A 15115-nucleotide genomic window follows, 5' to 3' on the forward strand; every position below is an offset into this window, starting at 1 on the left:
GTGAGACAGACTCCCACATGCCCCCTGACCCGACTGGGATCCACCTAGCACCCTCCCCCCCCCCCCCATCTTAGGCTGATGCTTGGACCAACAGAACTATCCTCAGCGCCTAGGGCTGAAGACAGAACCAATTGAGCTACTGGCATGGGAGGAAAAGAGGAAGAGAAGGCAGAGAAGGAGAAGGAGTGGGCGAGAAGCAGATGGTCACTTCTCCTGTGTGCCCTGACCAGGGATCAAACCCGGGACATCTACACACCAGGCCAACGCTCTATACACTAAGCCAACCAGCCAGAGCTGAGTTGTGATTTCTTTGGTTCTTGTTATGACAGGTGATTTTAGGATCGTATCCTAGATATTTTGCCTATTAGAAGCCTCTAGGTCCTCTTTTAATCTTTTATTTGAGCAGCAGTCTCTGCATTTATGTTTAGCATGCTGTTTCAGGTCTACTTTCTGGTCTGCAATTCCAATAAAAGTTAGTTTTCAGAGCCTTTACAATGTTATTTTGGTCTTCTTGGTTTATGTGATGCTGCTTGGGCTCCCAATGGTCCTTGATGGTGCTTCTCTAGGGGAAGTTTTCCCCAGGCCCATTCACCTGGTGCATCTTGGTTGGGGCAAGGAAGCCTCCTGCCCATGGTGATGAAAAGGCTTGCTGGATCAGGCACTTTTGTGGTGGAATCCTCTTTGCTGGTGCCCTCTGGCTGCCCATATCTCTCAGCAAGTAAGAGGAGTCTCAGGCCCAGCAGAGAAGTAGAATGTTTCCTCTTGAAATTTGTCAGTGGGGATTCCTATACACTGCCCTTGCTGGTGACATCAGATCACCTGGTTTTGTCAACAGCACAGCAGTTCCATCTGGGGTAGAAATGAGCCATTCTGGGCTCCCTTATGTTGCTGGTTGGGGGTTGGAAAACACCAAGGCTGGGTTACCTTCTTTTTTTTTTTTTTTTTTTTTTTAATTTTTTTTTATTAAATTTAATGCAGTGACATTGATAAATCAGGGTACATATGTTGAGAGAAAATATCTCTAGATTATTTTGACATTTGATTGTGCTGTATACCCCTCCCGCAAAGTTAAATTGTATTCTGTCACCTTCTATCTGGTTTTCTTTGTGCAAGGGTTACCTTCTTTTGTTGGGTGAGAGGTCATAAGACATCCTGTAACTATGTTCCCTCTTGAGTCTTGGGAGACTTAGCTAGTTGTTTTTCTTGTCCCACCTTTCAGTGTTCCCTTTCTGATGCCTCTGGCATTATTTTATAGTCATACTTATCCAGAATTGGCCATTATGTTGCTAGTGAAATGGCTTCAACTGTTAGACCTCGGTTCAGCAGCCTCTATACTTGAGTTCTGGATAAGAAAGAATTTAGAACCAAGCTTCAAACTCTAAGAGAAAGTTTATTTAGAAAGTTACAGGGGTAGAAGAAGTGAGTCATAGAAGAAATGGGCTCAGGAAATGAGTTACAGAAGCAAAAAAAGGGCCGTTTGAGCTTGGGGGGGAGAGAGAGAGAAAGAGAGAGAGATCCTTGAGAAATGAAAGAGGAAGGAGGAAGGAAAGGTAGGTGTGCTCCAGAAAAAGAGAGAGAAGGGCTTTTATCTGGAGGTCTCAGAAGAGGATATCAATAGAATATTCATCAGCTTTCCAGGTGTGCCCCTTAGGGTCATGGTCTTCACTAATTGGTGGCACCAGGGTGTCATTAGTCAATGCTGGGCCTGATGTCAGCCATGGTGTCCCTCTCTCTGATTTCACTGAGCCTGGAGCTGAAACACAGCTGAGTACTAGATGTTGTCTACAGGAATTAATGCTTAAGGAAGTGGTCCTGCACGTGCTTGTAGTTTTTCTTGTTGCTAGGCACCCGATGCTCTCTGCCCTGGTGGCACACTGCACCGGGCCTATGGTTCCTACGCTGCTCATGTCTAACTTCCTGATGCAATTATACTTATCAGGGAGGGACAAGGCAAAATACATCTGTCCTCCTGTCCAGACAAGAAGTCAGAATACAATATCTAAAATTTTTTCAATCAGCACAATTTTCCCTAACGTCAAAGTTCAAGTACTATCCCAGGATTATTTTTAAAATCACGTTTCAAACTTGAGCAAATTTGGCTATTCCTCTGTGTATGGAGAAAATGGCAGTAACACAAATTCAATCATTCTCAGGAGAGTGATTTAAAGACACTGTTTAAACTCCACAGTGTGATTTTATGACTTTATGCAGCTTCTATTTCAATCCATCTGGTAACTATATTCACTCATTTAACAAATACTTACTGAGTGTTGACTATGATCCCGGTACTGTTGTAGTCACTGGGAGAGCAGCACTGAAAAGTAATTTCAATCCCTGCCCTACTGGAAGTTCACCTTCTCTAAAACAGGAAATATTTTTTATTTAAAGCCAATTCGATTCATAGCAACTATCCAGCTATTGTCTACTCATCCATAGGATGAGCTCTCAGATAGCCCAGTCAGCTTATGTTTACTATACATGAAATACCACAATCCAATAGGTATTCTCAATTATGTGTGTGTGTGTGTGTGTGTGTGTTACTTACTGTATTTGTGTAAGGAACTAGCTAAGTGAGCAAGATAACTAATTTAGTAAAAATGATATCCATGCTAGATTAAATCCAGAAAGCTGAAATCTATTAAATGGTCACATGTTTAGCCAGTTATACAAATCTAACCGCAAAAATACAGGTATGTTTTGAGATTTGTAAATGAATTTTTCTGTTTTCCTAAAATAAATCATCATTCAGGAAAGGCTTTCTCGGGAAAGCTACTTTATTAACAGAAGCTTATAAATGGAATGAGAGGAGAAAGAAGGTGAAGATGGTCTTGTCTGGTGGGACTTAAACTCGGGAGACTGGGTGAAAAGCAGTATCATAAAGAGAAATATTGAAGTTAGTCCTAAGTGGAACTGATTTTATAATGAAAGATAACTTAGAACAGGAATTAGGAAAAATATCAGATCAGGACTCATCTGGATGTCATGGACAAAATGGTAGCAGTGGTAGGAAGGAGTGAGATCTCTGAGAAAAATGGCTTGGACAATGAGAGTGTAGTCATGAGGACTGAATCTTCAGAAATAGTTAAAGAGTTCAGCTCCAAACCTCTGCAATCTTCTCTTTCTCTTCTATTTAGATTGTGATCTCATCTGATTATAGAGCTGACTTGAATAAATAAACATGTTCCCTATTTACTCTCTTATAATTTAAATCTGCCCTGATATGAATAGATATAAAAATACAAACAAAATAAAATACTGAGCAAATGCTCGAAGTAAACAATGAAACCATAGTGTACAAACAGAGAAATGAGAACTACCTAGGGCCGTGATGGCGAACCTTTTTATAAAAACCTCCCACTTTTGCAGTACTAGTCAACCTGGTCCCTCCCGCCCACTAGTGGGCGTTCCAGCTTTCATGGTGGGTGGTAGCGGAGCAACCAAACAGTGCGCCATTGGCTGATGGCAGGATCTCAATGAGAGTGCCCCCCCTCCCGTCTGCCTTATTTTATAGTGTAGAAATGAAAGCTTTTAAGCCAATATACAAATAAGGAAGTCTCTGATTCAAAGCCACTTATCTGAGTCATAAATGGGATTCCTCATAAGAGTACACCACCCCACATCATGCAACAGTCAAGGGTGTGGGGAAAAGCTTAGTTTTAAGAAGATCTTAGTATTAGAAAGATGTTGAAAAGATCTTAGTATTAAAAGGGTGGGAAAGGCTTAGGCTATAAGGACCTTGCCAGTGTACAGCCTATCTCCCACACCCAATGCAAACTATAAGTGAGCAAACATATACATCATATTTACAAACTTATTTGACTAACAACCCCCCCAACTCCACTCTCCTCTGACAGCTGTCAGTCTGTTCTTTATTCTGTACTGTTATAGCTAGAATTAAACCACTTTCACTTGTCTTCAGCTTCATTTCTCTATCTTCAGAAGCCTCCAATTTAATAACTTCTGACCTGCATTAGATTTAAATTAGAGCAAAAGACAGACTGTAATTTTTGTTAAGGAATTCTACTCACTACCCTCATTATTATTATTATTATTATTTTTAATATGGAACGCTTCACGAATTTGCATGTCATCCTTGCACAGGGGCCATGCTAATCTTCTCTGTATCGTTCCAATTTTAGTATATGTGCTGCCAAAGCAAGCACATTATTGTTATTTTTTAAGTGCTGGGTAGTCTCTCTCAACTTTCACAATGTCAGTACTACTTTTGTTTTTTTAAAGGCTCTATTTTGTGAAGGGAAGTTAGTTGACTGACAGAGATATTTTCTCTTTAAGGCATGGGCAGTGCCCACTGTGCAGATCTGTTAGCCAGAATACAATGGTCAGGATCCTCTGAAGGCAAACAATTCTCTCTCTGGGTGACTTCCACCCTCCCCTCTGTTGTTCAGCTCTATTGCCAAAGTAAGGATTAAAGTATATAAATGTTTTAGCATATGTGCTGCCAAAGTGAGTACATGGTATATAAATGTTGAATCACTATGTTGTACACTTAAAACTGATATAGTATTGAATGTCAACTACATATATATATATATATATATATATATATATATATATATATATATATATATTTAAGTGCAACGCTTTGAGGACAAAGGAAGAAACTGTATCATGAAAGGGAGTTCTGACTGTTGTTAAGTCAGGAAAGATAAGGACCGAAAACCTCAGGCACACAGAGATCTTCGACCATGACAGTAAATGCTCTTTGGTAGTTTGAGGAAGGCCAAAGTTCTGTTGGAGCAGTGGAAGAGTCAGAGGAGAGATGCAGAAGTAGAGATAAGGCATAGATAAGCTAAGAGATTTGGCTGTGAGAGAGAAGAGATAAAATGAATACAGGATCTAGGGAGGGTTCTACCTATTGTCATTGTTTTTAATATGGGAGGATTTGAACAGAGTAAAGGCTAGGAATAATTGAGATGGTGAGTGTGAATATTTAAAGGGAGGGGAAAGAAACAATAATGTAAGTTTCCTAAAAAGGTAAAAGTATACTGACCCAAAACAAATTAATAAAAGCATATATACTATAAGACCCCCTCATAAAAGATCATCAAACTCTGGCTCTTCCTCCTGTGATGACTATCTAATCTCCTCTTCAAAATCTTTTTCTAATATGATTCATTTTGTTTGTATTAATTAATTTGATTATCTCTTATTCATTATTTTTGGGTCTGAAAAACCTGCTAAAAATAAGGCAGGTTAATAAATAACTTAAAACTTATTTTGCAAGCCATTTAAAAGAAGACAAGTAATGCATATTGAGAATGAAAATCATGTTAGAAATAACATAGATTTAATTACATATTATTCTTTTTAAAAGAGGCTTTATTTTTCAAATATTGAATAAATATTTAATGAATCCAAATATCAGAAATTTCCTGGGCAAATTTTGTTTATATTACCAATAGCAAATAGTGGGCATTCAATAAAATGATTTTTCTAAATTAATTATGCATATATATAAATTAAGGTATGAATTTTATGCTTGCTACTGTATATTTTCAATTATGAACTAAGAACAAGAATCATCATCTGCCCATGAATATACTTCAATAATTTAAAATATCTCACAAAATTATATTCTCTTCTCGTTTGTGAATGAATGTCTCTATAGAGCTTTCATGTATTTATAGTTAGTGCACTATAATTCAGCACTTACTTTGTGTAACATTGCTCAAGGGAGCACAGGAACCTATAATTATAGCATAATCTTAGTAAAACTCTGAACTTTTTTATTGGTAAAAATCTTCCAGAAGCGAAGAGAACCTTTCAGATTGTTGTATACTAAAATTTATGAAACTTGTAATAAGGTTATATCTTATAAACACATATACACAGTGTAGACAGTGATAGTTGATACATACAGGGCACAAGTAGGTTTATAGTTGCTCATATGGAAAAAGACATGCAGGTTGTAATTCTTACAATAGCTGTATTATAATACAAGCATACACTGTTTTGTGTACTCACACTGTAAACCAACCTTTGCCCATGGTTGCCCTACATCTATAATTTTTCTATGAGTTCTTCTGAAAATACTGGTGCCATTTTAATGATTTTTAAGTACATAGTTCAGTGGCATTAATTATATTTACATTGTTGTGCAACTATCACCATCACCCATCCCCACAACTTTTTCACAAACCAAACAGAAACTCCACCGCCATGAAATGCCAACACCCATTCCCAAGGTCCCCCACAGCCTGATACTGACTAATCTACTTTCTATTTTATGAACTGGATTTATTTACATATTTCATTTAAATTGAATCATACAAAATTTGTCCTTTTGTGTCTGGATTATTTCACTGAGCAAAATGTCTTCAGGTTTTATCTATGTTGTAGCATGTGTCAGAATTTCCTATTCATGACTAATATTCTATTATAGGCATATACCATGTTTTATCCATTCATCTGCCAATGGGTACTTTCGTTGTTTTCACTTTTGGTTATTGTGAATAATGCTGTTTTGAATATCGTTGTACAAATATCTGTTCAAGTCTCCACTTTCAATCATTTTGGGTAAACCAGAAGGAAAATTGCTGGACCATATTGTAATTCTAATTTTTTTAATAAAGAAATCATTATTTATTTTCTACAGTGGCTGTGCTATTTTACATTCCCACCAGCAATGCACAGGATTCCAATTTTTCCACAACAAATTACTGTTTTTTTTTAAGAATAAAAATATGAATTAAAATTTTGTGATACAATTTCTGTTCACATCTCATTTTATCTTCCATGTGTCACTTGGTTTAACTATGGAAATCAAGACCACAGGATTTCTGATGCAAGACTTAGTCTGATTAGAAACCCTAATGCCAAGAAGTCTGAAAAAGACAGAGAAAGTTAAAAGTTATAAAGGTTTATTCACAGAATAATCATGAGGAATGGGGGCAGAGTTTCCTCCCTAAAATCTTAGTGTCACACTATATTCCTTAGAATATGATTGCAAATTCAGCTTACAAGAAGCTGAGAAGAGCCTCTGCCAGTTGGCTCAGTGGTAGAGTGTCAGCCCGGTGTGTGGATGTCCCAGGTTCAATTCCTGCTCAGGGCACACAGGAGAAGCACCCACCTGCTTCTCTACCCCTCCCCCCACCTCTCTCTCTTCTATTCCTGCAGCCATGGCTCAAACGGTTTGAGCAAAGTTGGCCCTGGGCCCTGACGATGGCTCCATGGCCTCGGCATCAGGCGCTATAATAGCTTGGTTGATGAGCAATGAAGCTACGGCCCAGCTGGGCTGAGCATCGCCTGCTAGGAGCTTGCTGGATGGATCCCAGTTGGGACACATGTGGGAGTCTGTCTCTGCCTCCCCATGTCTCAATAAAAAAAAATAAAAATAAAATAAATAAAGTAAAAATTAAAAAGCTGAGAAGACAGAGCAAGCTCTGATAACAGCATACTAAAGGGAAATATGCACAAATGAAGAAGGAACAAGTTTTGGCTTTCAGATGGAGTTGCAATTAAAAATAACATTCATCTACAGAGTCTGTGGCTTCCTGACAAAGCAGTAATCAAAAATTTAGAATCATTTTTTTCTGACATTTTCTTTAGACTGTCGTATAAGGTGAAAAATTAAAATAAAAATATTATAATCATTTAAGTAAGATAAAGGAATATTTAAGGAATTAAAATTAAGTAAAACATTCAATATTTGAAACAGGCTAGAATTAGAATTATTATTTTAGAATTAGGAATAGGTGGCAAGATGGCGATGAAGTAGGCGGATGTACCAACTTCCACCTCCCAGAACCAAAGTGGATTACAACTTAATTTTAAGAACTATCATCTGGAAAAACCAACTTTGGACTAAACTAAGAGGACTATTCAACCAAGGAACACTGAAGAAGCCACACTGAGACTGGTAGGAAAAACGGAAACTGGAGAGGGCTGCCCAGCTCCCCGGAGCAAACGGCAGCCCAGAGAGACTCACATGGCAGGAAGAGAGTTTAGCAGAGAGGGGAGGGTCCTGAATCCCAGGAACAAAGCCCCAGCCTGCAGCCCCAGAGCCCAGAAGAGGCGTAAGGGCAGTATTTAGCTGGAAACAAGTCAGGATACTGTTTGTGAGAAAGAGACTGTAAGAATGAGACAGCACTTGAACTCCAGGTGTGCAGGCTTTATTAGAGGAGAAAGATTTGCCGGGGCGCTTCTCTGAAAGAAGGTCCCAAAAAACAGACTGAGGCAAAATTTTATAGGGTTGGAAATAGCCTCAAGCAAGGGTGTGCTGGTATGTTCAGCTTTCTGGAATATTCTTCCTTGGGGATATCGACCAGCTTCCTGGAACCCTTCTGTCCCAGGGGGGTTGTCCGGTAATTAAGGGTGGGGTCAGGCAGGTAAGCGGAACATAAAGAGGGAAGTTTGGAATTCCTGGTAAATTCATGTATCTTCTCAGACCCAGGATTCTTCTTACAAGGACCACACAGAAAACCTCTTTCACAACCTCCCACCTAGGGCTCCAGGAGACAGGAAGAGAGGAGAGGACTGGAGTAGCAGGAAGAGAATGTAAGCTAGGAGAAACAGAAAGAAACACTTTGAAGGACAGCCACCCTAACTCCTGGGCTGAGTCACTCCCCAAATATGAAGTAAATATTTCCCCTGGAACCAGCAATACCAGCAAAGGGAAGCAGGAGCACTCAGAGCAGAGTCGCTTAGAAGGAGGGAGCTTTTGGACTACAATATTGAATGTTAGAGTCTAAGCTACAGCGTCCCCACCCACACTGCTCAGGGCTCGCCAGAAGGTGGGAGGTGGCGGGACGTGGAAGCATGGTTCCATAAGCGGGGGCGGAAGCCGGCTGGCCACTCCTGAGGCTGGGCGTGAGCTCAGTCTAGCCCGGCGAGGGTGGACAGGACGTGTAAAAGCGGTCCAGCCCGGCTGCAAGCCTGCCTGCAACCCCGCCTGCAGGGGAAGGGTGGGAGCCCTGGAAGGGGCAGAGATCCACCACTGAGCAAGGGCGCGCAGGTGTGCAGCCTCACCTGACCTGCAGAGCCAAGGTTTGCAGCCCTATGCGCAAGCCGAATCCACTTGCAGGGGTGGGGCGAAAGCACGGGAAAAGGCAGAGATCCGCAGCTGAGCGCATGCCCACAGCCCCGCCCAGCCCCGCAGAGCCAAGGCTTGCGGCCCCACAAGCAAGCTGGCTCTGACTGCGGAGTTGGGGCAGAAGCCCCGGAACAGGCAGAGACCTGCACCTGAGCAAAGGTGCTCACCCCTGCTCCTGGTGCCGAGGCTTGTGGCCTATGCGCAGCACACAACTCCAACCACAGAGGTGGGGTGAAGGCCGAGACCAGCTGAGGCTTGTAGAGCCGGGTACATGAACACAGCCCCTCTTGTGGAGGAGAGGCGGAAACCGCAGCAACAGCCTCAGCAGACCAGTGTTGGCAACACCCATGCCAGAACGCCCTAGGCATTGTCAGAGGGGGTGGTGGCCTGCAGACAGACCACACCTAGGGAACACAGAGGCAACACCCATTGGAATCCAGTGGCCAAACCTTTCTTTTACACAGACAAAATGGGCAGGCAGAAAAATGCAACCCAAATGAATGAAGAGAAATCCCCAGAGAAGGACCTGAACGAGTCAGATATAACCAAATTACTGAATGCAGAGTTTAAAATAATGATTGTTAAGAATTTGAAAGAGCTTAGAATAACAATAGATGGTCATAAAAAAAACCTAAATAGATAGCAAATATAAAGAAGGAAATTGAAATAATAACACAATATCAGAATTGAAGACCACAATGAAAGGAATTAAAAGCAGGAGAGATGAAGCAAAGGATCGAATCAGCGAGTTAGAAGACAAGATAAATGAAGGCATGGGAGCAGAACAGAAAAAAGAAAAGAGACTCAAAAAGTCTGAGGAAACTCTAAGAGAGTTCTGTGACAACATGAAGAGAAATAACATCTGCATCATAGGGGTTCCTGAAGAAGAAGAGAAAGAACAAGGGATAGAAACTTTGTTCAATCAAATCATAGCTGAAAACTTCCCTAAATTGAGGCAGGAAAACGTCTCACACATTCAAGAGGCACAGAGAACTCCATAAAAAAAACCCCAAAGAAATCTACACCAAGACACATAATAATTAAAATACCAAAGCTAAATGATAAAAATACTAAAAGCTGCTAGAGAAAAAAAGGCTATCATCTACAAAGGAACCCCCATAAAGATGACATCCAAATTCTCAACAGAAACACTTGAGACCAGAAGGGAATGACAAGAAATATTCAAAGTAATGCAGAACAAGAACCTACAACCAAAACTACTTTATCCAGCAAGGCTATCATTTAACATCAAAGGGGAAATAAAAAGCTTCCCAGACAAAAAAAAACCTCAAGGAATTCACTACAACCAAACCAATGCTGCAAGAAATGCTAAGGGGCCTGCTATAAACAGATCAAAGGGGGAAAAGAATATAGCAAAAGAGGAATACAGCTTTAAAGAATAAAGTGGCAATAAATACCTACATATCAATAATAACCTTAAATGTAATTGAATTAAATGATCTGATCAAAAACATAGGGTAGCTGCATGGATAAGAAAACAGGACCCATACATATGCTGTCTACAAGAGACACACCTTAAATCAAAAGATGCACATAGACTGAAGGTAAAAGGATGGAAGAAATATTTCATGCAAATGGAAATGAAAAAAAAGCTGGAGTAGCAATACTTATATCAGACAAAATGGACTTTAAAACAAAGGCTATAAAGAAGGTCACTACATAATGATAAAGGGAGCAATCCAACAGGAAGATATAACCATTATAAATATCTACATACCTAATATAGAGCCCCTAAATATATAAAGCAGACTTTGATGGATATAAAGGGTGAGATCAACAGCAATATTATAATAGTAGGGGATTTCAATACCCCACTAACATCACTAGATAGACCCTCAAAAAAGAAAATTAACAAAGAAAGAGCAGACTTAAAGGACACACTAGATCAACTCAATTTAATAGATATTTTCAGAACCTTTCACCCTAAAGCAGAAAAATATACATTCTTTTCAAGTGCTCATGGTACATTCTATAGGATGAACCACATGTTAGGGCAGAAAAGCAGTCTCAACAAATTTAAGAAGATTGAAATCATATCAAGCATTTTCTCTGATCACAATGACATGAAACTAGAAATCAACCACAACAGAAAAACTCAAAAATATTCAAACACATGGAAACTAAATAGCATGTTATTAAATAACAAATGGTTTTACAATGAGATCAAAGAAGAAATAAAAAAATTCCTAGAAATGAATGATAATGAATATACATCAACTCAAAATTTATGGGACACAGCAAAAGCAGTCCTGAGAGGGAAGTTCATAGCATTACAGGCATAACTTAAGAAGCTAGAAAAAGCTCAAATAAACAACTTGACCCTGCATCTAAAAGAACTAGAAAAAGAACAGCAAGTAAAGCCCAGAGGTAGTAGAAGGAAGGAAATAATAAAGACCAGTGTGGAAATAAATGACATAGAGGCTAAAGAAACAATACAGAGGATCAATGAAACCAGGAACTGATTCTTTGAAAAGGTTAACAAGACTGATGAACCTTTAACTAGACTCACCAAGAAAAAAAGAGGATTCAAATAAATTAAATTAGAAACGAGAGTGGAGAAATAACAACTGACACAACAGAAATACAAAATATTGTAAGAAAATACTATGAAGAACTGTATGCCAAAAAACTAGACAACCTAGATGAAATGGACAAATTCCTTGAAACATACAATCTTCCAAAAATCAATCTGGAAGAATCAGAAAACCTAAACAGACCGATTACAACAAATGAGATTGAAACAGTTATCAAAAAACTCCCGCCCTGGCCGGTTGGCTCAGTGGTAGAGCATCGGCCTGGCGTGCGGGGGACCCGGGTTCGATTCCCGGCCAGGGCACATAGGAGAAGTGCCCATTTGCTTCTCCACCCCCACCCCCCTCCTTCCTCTCTGTCTCTTTCTTCCCCTCCCGCAGCCAAGCCTCCATTGGAGCAAAGATGGCCCGGGCGCTGGTGATGGCTCCTTGGCCTCTGCCCCAGATGCTAGAGTGGCTCTGGTCACGGCAGAGCGATGCCCCAGAGGGGCAGAGCATCGCCCCCTGGTGGGCAGAGCGTCGCCCCGGGTGGGTGTGCCGGGTGGATCCCGGTCAGGCGCATGTGGGAGTCTGTCTGACTGTCTCTCCCCGTTTCCAGCTTCAGAAAAAAAAAAAAAACTCCCAAAAAAGAAAAGTCCTGGGCCTGATGGCTTCACAAGTGAATTCTACCTAATATTCAAAGAAGAACTAACTCCTATCCTTCTCAAGCCATTTCAAAAAATTCAAAAGGAAGGAAGACTTCCAAGCTCCTTTTATGAGATGAGTATAATTCTGATTCCAAAACCAGGCAAAGACAACACAAAGAAAGAAAATTATAGGCCAATATCCCTGATGAATTTAGATGCAAAAATCCAAAACAAAATATTAGCAAACCGGATCCAGCAATATATAAAAAAAAATCATACACCATGATCAAGTGGGATTTATTCTTGGGAGGCAAGGCTGGTACAATATTTGCAAATCAATCAATGTGATTCATCACATAAACAAAAAAAGGGAGAAAAACCACATGATCATTTCAATAGATGCAGAAAAAGCATTTGATAAAATTCAGCACCCATTCATGAGTAAAACTCTCAGCAAGGTGGGAATACAGGGAACAAACCTCAACATGACAAAGGCCATCTATGACAAATCCACAGCCAACATCATACTCAATGGGCAAAAATTAAAAGCAATCCTCTTAAGATCAGGAACAAGGCAAGGTTGCCCCCTTTCACCACTCTTATTCATCATAGTTCTGGAAGTCCTAGCCACAGCAATCAGACAAGAAAAAATAAAAGGCATCCAAATAGGAAAAGAAGAAGTAAAACTATCATTATTTGCAGATGATATGTATGATATTGTATATAGAAAACCCTAAAGTCTCAGTCAAAAAACTACTGGACCTGATAAATGAATTCAGCAAGGTGGCAGGATATATAATTAATATTCAGAAATCAGAGAAATTTTTATACACCAACAATGAAGTGTCAGAAAGAGAAATTAAGGAAACAATCCCCTTCACTATTGTAACCAAAAAAAATAAAGTACCTAGGAGTAAATTTAACCAGGGAGATTAAAGGCTTGTACTCGGAAAATTATAAAACATTGAGAAAAGAAACCAAGGAAGATACAAACAAGTGGAAGCATATACCATGCTCATGGTTAGAAAGAATAAACATCATTAAAATGTTTATATTACCCAAAACAATTTATAAGTTCAATGCAATACCAATTAAAATACCAATGCCATACTTCAAAGATATAGAACACGTATTCCAAAAATTTATATAGAACCAAAAGAGAACACAAATAGTCACAGCAATCTTGAAAAGGAAGAATAAAGTGGGAGGTATCACACTTCCTGATATTAAGTTATAGTACAAGGCCATTGTACTCAAAACAGCCTGGTACTGGCATAAGAACAGGCATATAGATCAATGGAACAGAACAGAGAACACAGAAATAAACCCACACCTTTATGGACAACTGATATTTGACAAAGGAGGTAAGAGCATACAATGGAGTAAAGACAGCCTCTTTAACAAATGGTGTTGGGAAAACTGGACATCTATCTGCAAAAAAATGAAATGAGACCACCAACTTACACCATTCACAAAAATAAACTCAAAATAGATAAAGGACTTAAATGTAAGCCGTGAAACCATAAGCATCTTAGAAGAAAACATAGGCAGTAAGCTCTCTGACATCTCTCACAGCAACATATTTGCCAATTTATCTCCATGGGAAAGGAAATAAAGGACAGGATAAACAAATGGGACTATATCAAACTAAAAAGCTTTTACACAGCCAAAGACAGTAAGAACAGAATAAAAAGACAAACTATACAATGGGAGAACATATTTGACAATACATCTGATAAGGGGTTAATAACCAAAATTTATAAATAACTTGTAAAACTCAACACCAGGAAGACAAAAAATCCAATCAAAAAATGGGCAAAAGAAATGAATAGACACTTCTCCACAGAGGACATACAGATGGCCAATAGGCATATTAAAAATGCTCAACATCACTAATTTGAGAAATGCAAATTAAAACCACAATGAGATATCACCTCACACCAGTCAGAATGGTGCTCATCAACAAAACAACACAGAATAAGTTCTGGCAAGAATGTGAAGAAAAAAGAACCCTTCTGCACTGCTGGTGGAATGCAGTCTTGGGCAGCGTCTGTGGAAAACAGTATGGAGATTCCTTAAAAAATTAAAAATCGAACTGCCTTTAGACCTAGTTATCCCACTTTTAGGAATATACCCCAAGAACACCATAGCACTGGTCCAAAAGGAGAAATGCACCCCCATGTTTATGGCAGCATTATTCACAATAGGGAAGATCCAGAAACAGCCCAAATGTCTGTCAGTGGACGAGTGGATTAAAAAGCTTTGGTACATATATACTATGGAATACTACTCAGCCATAAGAAATGATGATATCGGATCATTTACAACAACATGAATGGACCTTGAAAACATTATACTGAGCGGAATAAGTAAATCAGAGAAAACTAAGAAGTATATGATTCCATACATAGATGGGACATAAAAATGAGACTCAGAGACATGGACAAGAGTGTGGTGGCTATGGGGGGGCGGGGGGAAGGGAGAGGCACAAAGAAAACCAGATTGAAGGTGACAGAAGACAATTTGACTTTGGGTGATGGGTATGCAACATAATTAAATGTCAAAATAACCTGGCAATGTTTTCTCTGAACATATATACCCTGATTTATCAATGTCACACAATTAAAATTAATAAAAAAAGAAATTTTAAGAAAAGAAAAAAGAAGAGGAGAGATTAGGATACACACACACACACACACACACACACAGAGACCATGTAAAGACCAAGGGGAAAACACAGTCATCTACAATTCAAGTCATCTACAACCCGGCCATCACCTTCATTTTTTACTTCAGGCCTCCGGAAATCTGAGAAAATAAATTTCTGTTGATCAAACCAAAAAAAAAAAAAAAAAAGAATTAGGAATAATCATCTAACAAAAGAG

The 15115-nt window shown here is 39.3% G+C and overlaps 1 non-coding gene across 1 annotated transcript; it reads right to left on the reverse strand.

Moving 5' to 3' along the window:
• Nucleotides 1-4056: 4056 nt before the first annotated feature.
• LOC136407273 (U6 spliceosomal RNA) lies at nt 4057-4163 on the reverse strand. The gene has a single exon (XR_010751830.1). It is a non-coding gene; the product is annotated as a U6 spliceosomal RNA (small nuclear RNA).
• Nucleotides 4164-15115: the final 10952 nt, after the last annotated feature.

The sequence above is a fragment of the Saccopteryx leptura genome, chromosome 5, assembly GCF_036850995.1.
Source record: "Saccopteryx leptura isolate mSacLep1 chromosome 5, mSacLep1_pri_phased_curated, whole genome shotgun sequence".
Taxonomy (NCBI): Eukaryota; Metazoa; Chordata; class Mammalia; order Chiroptera; family Emballonuridae; genus Saccopteryx; species Saccopteryx leptura.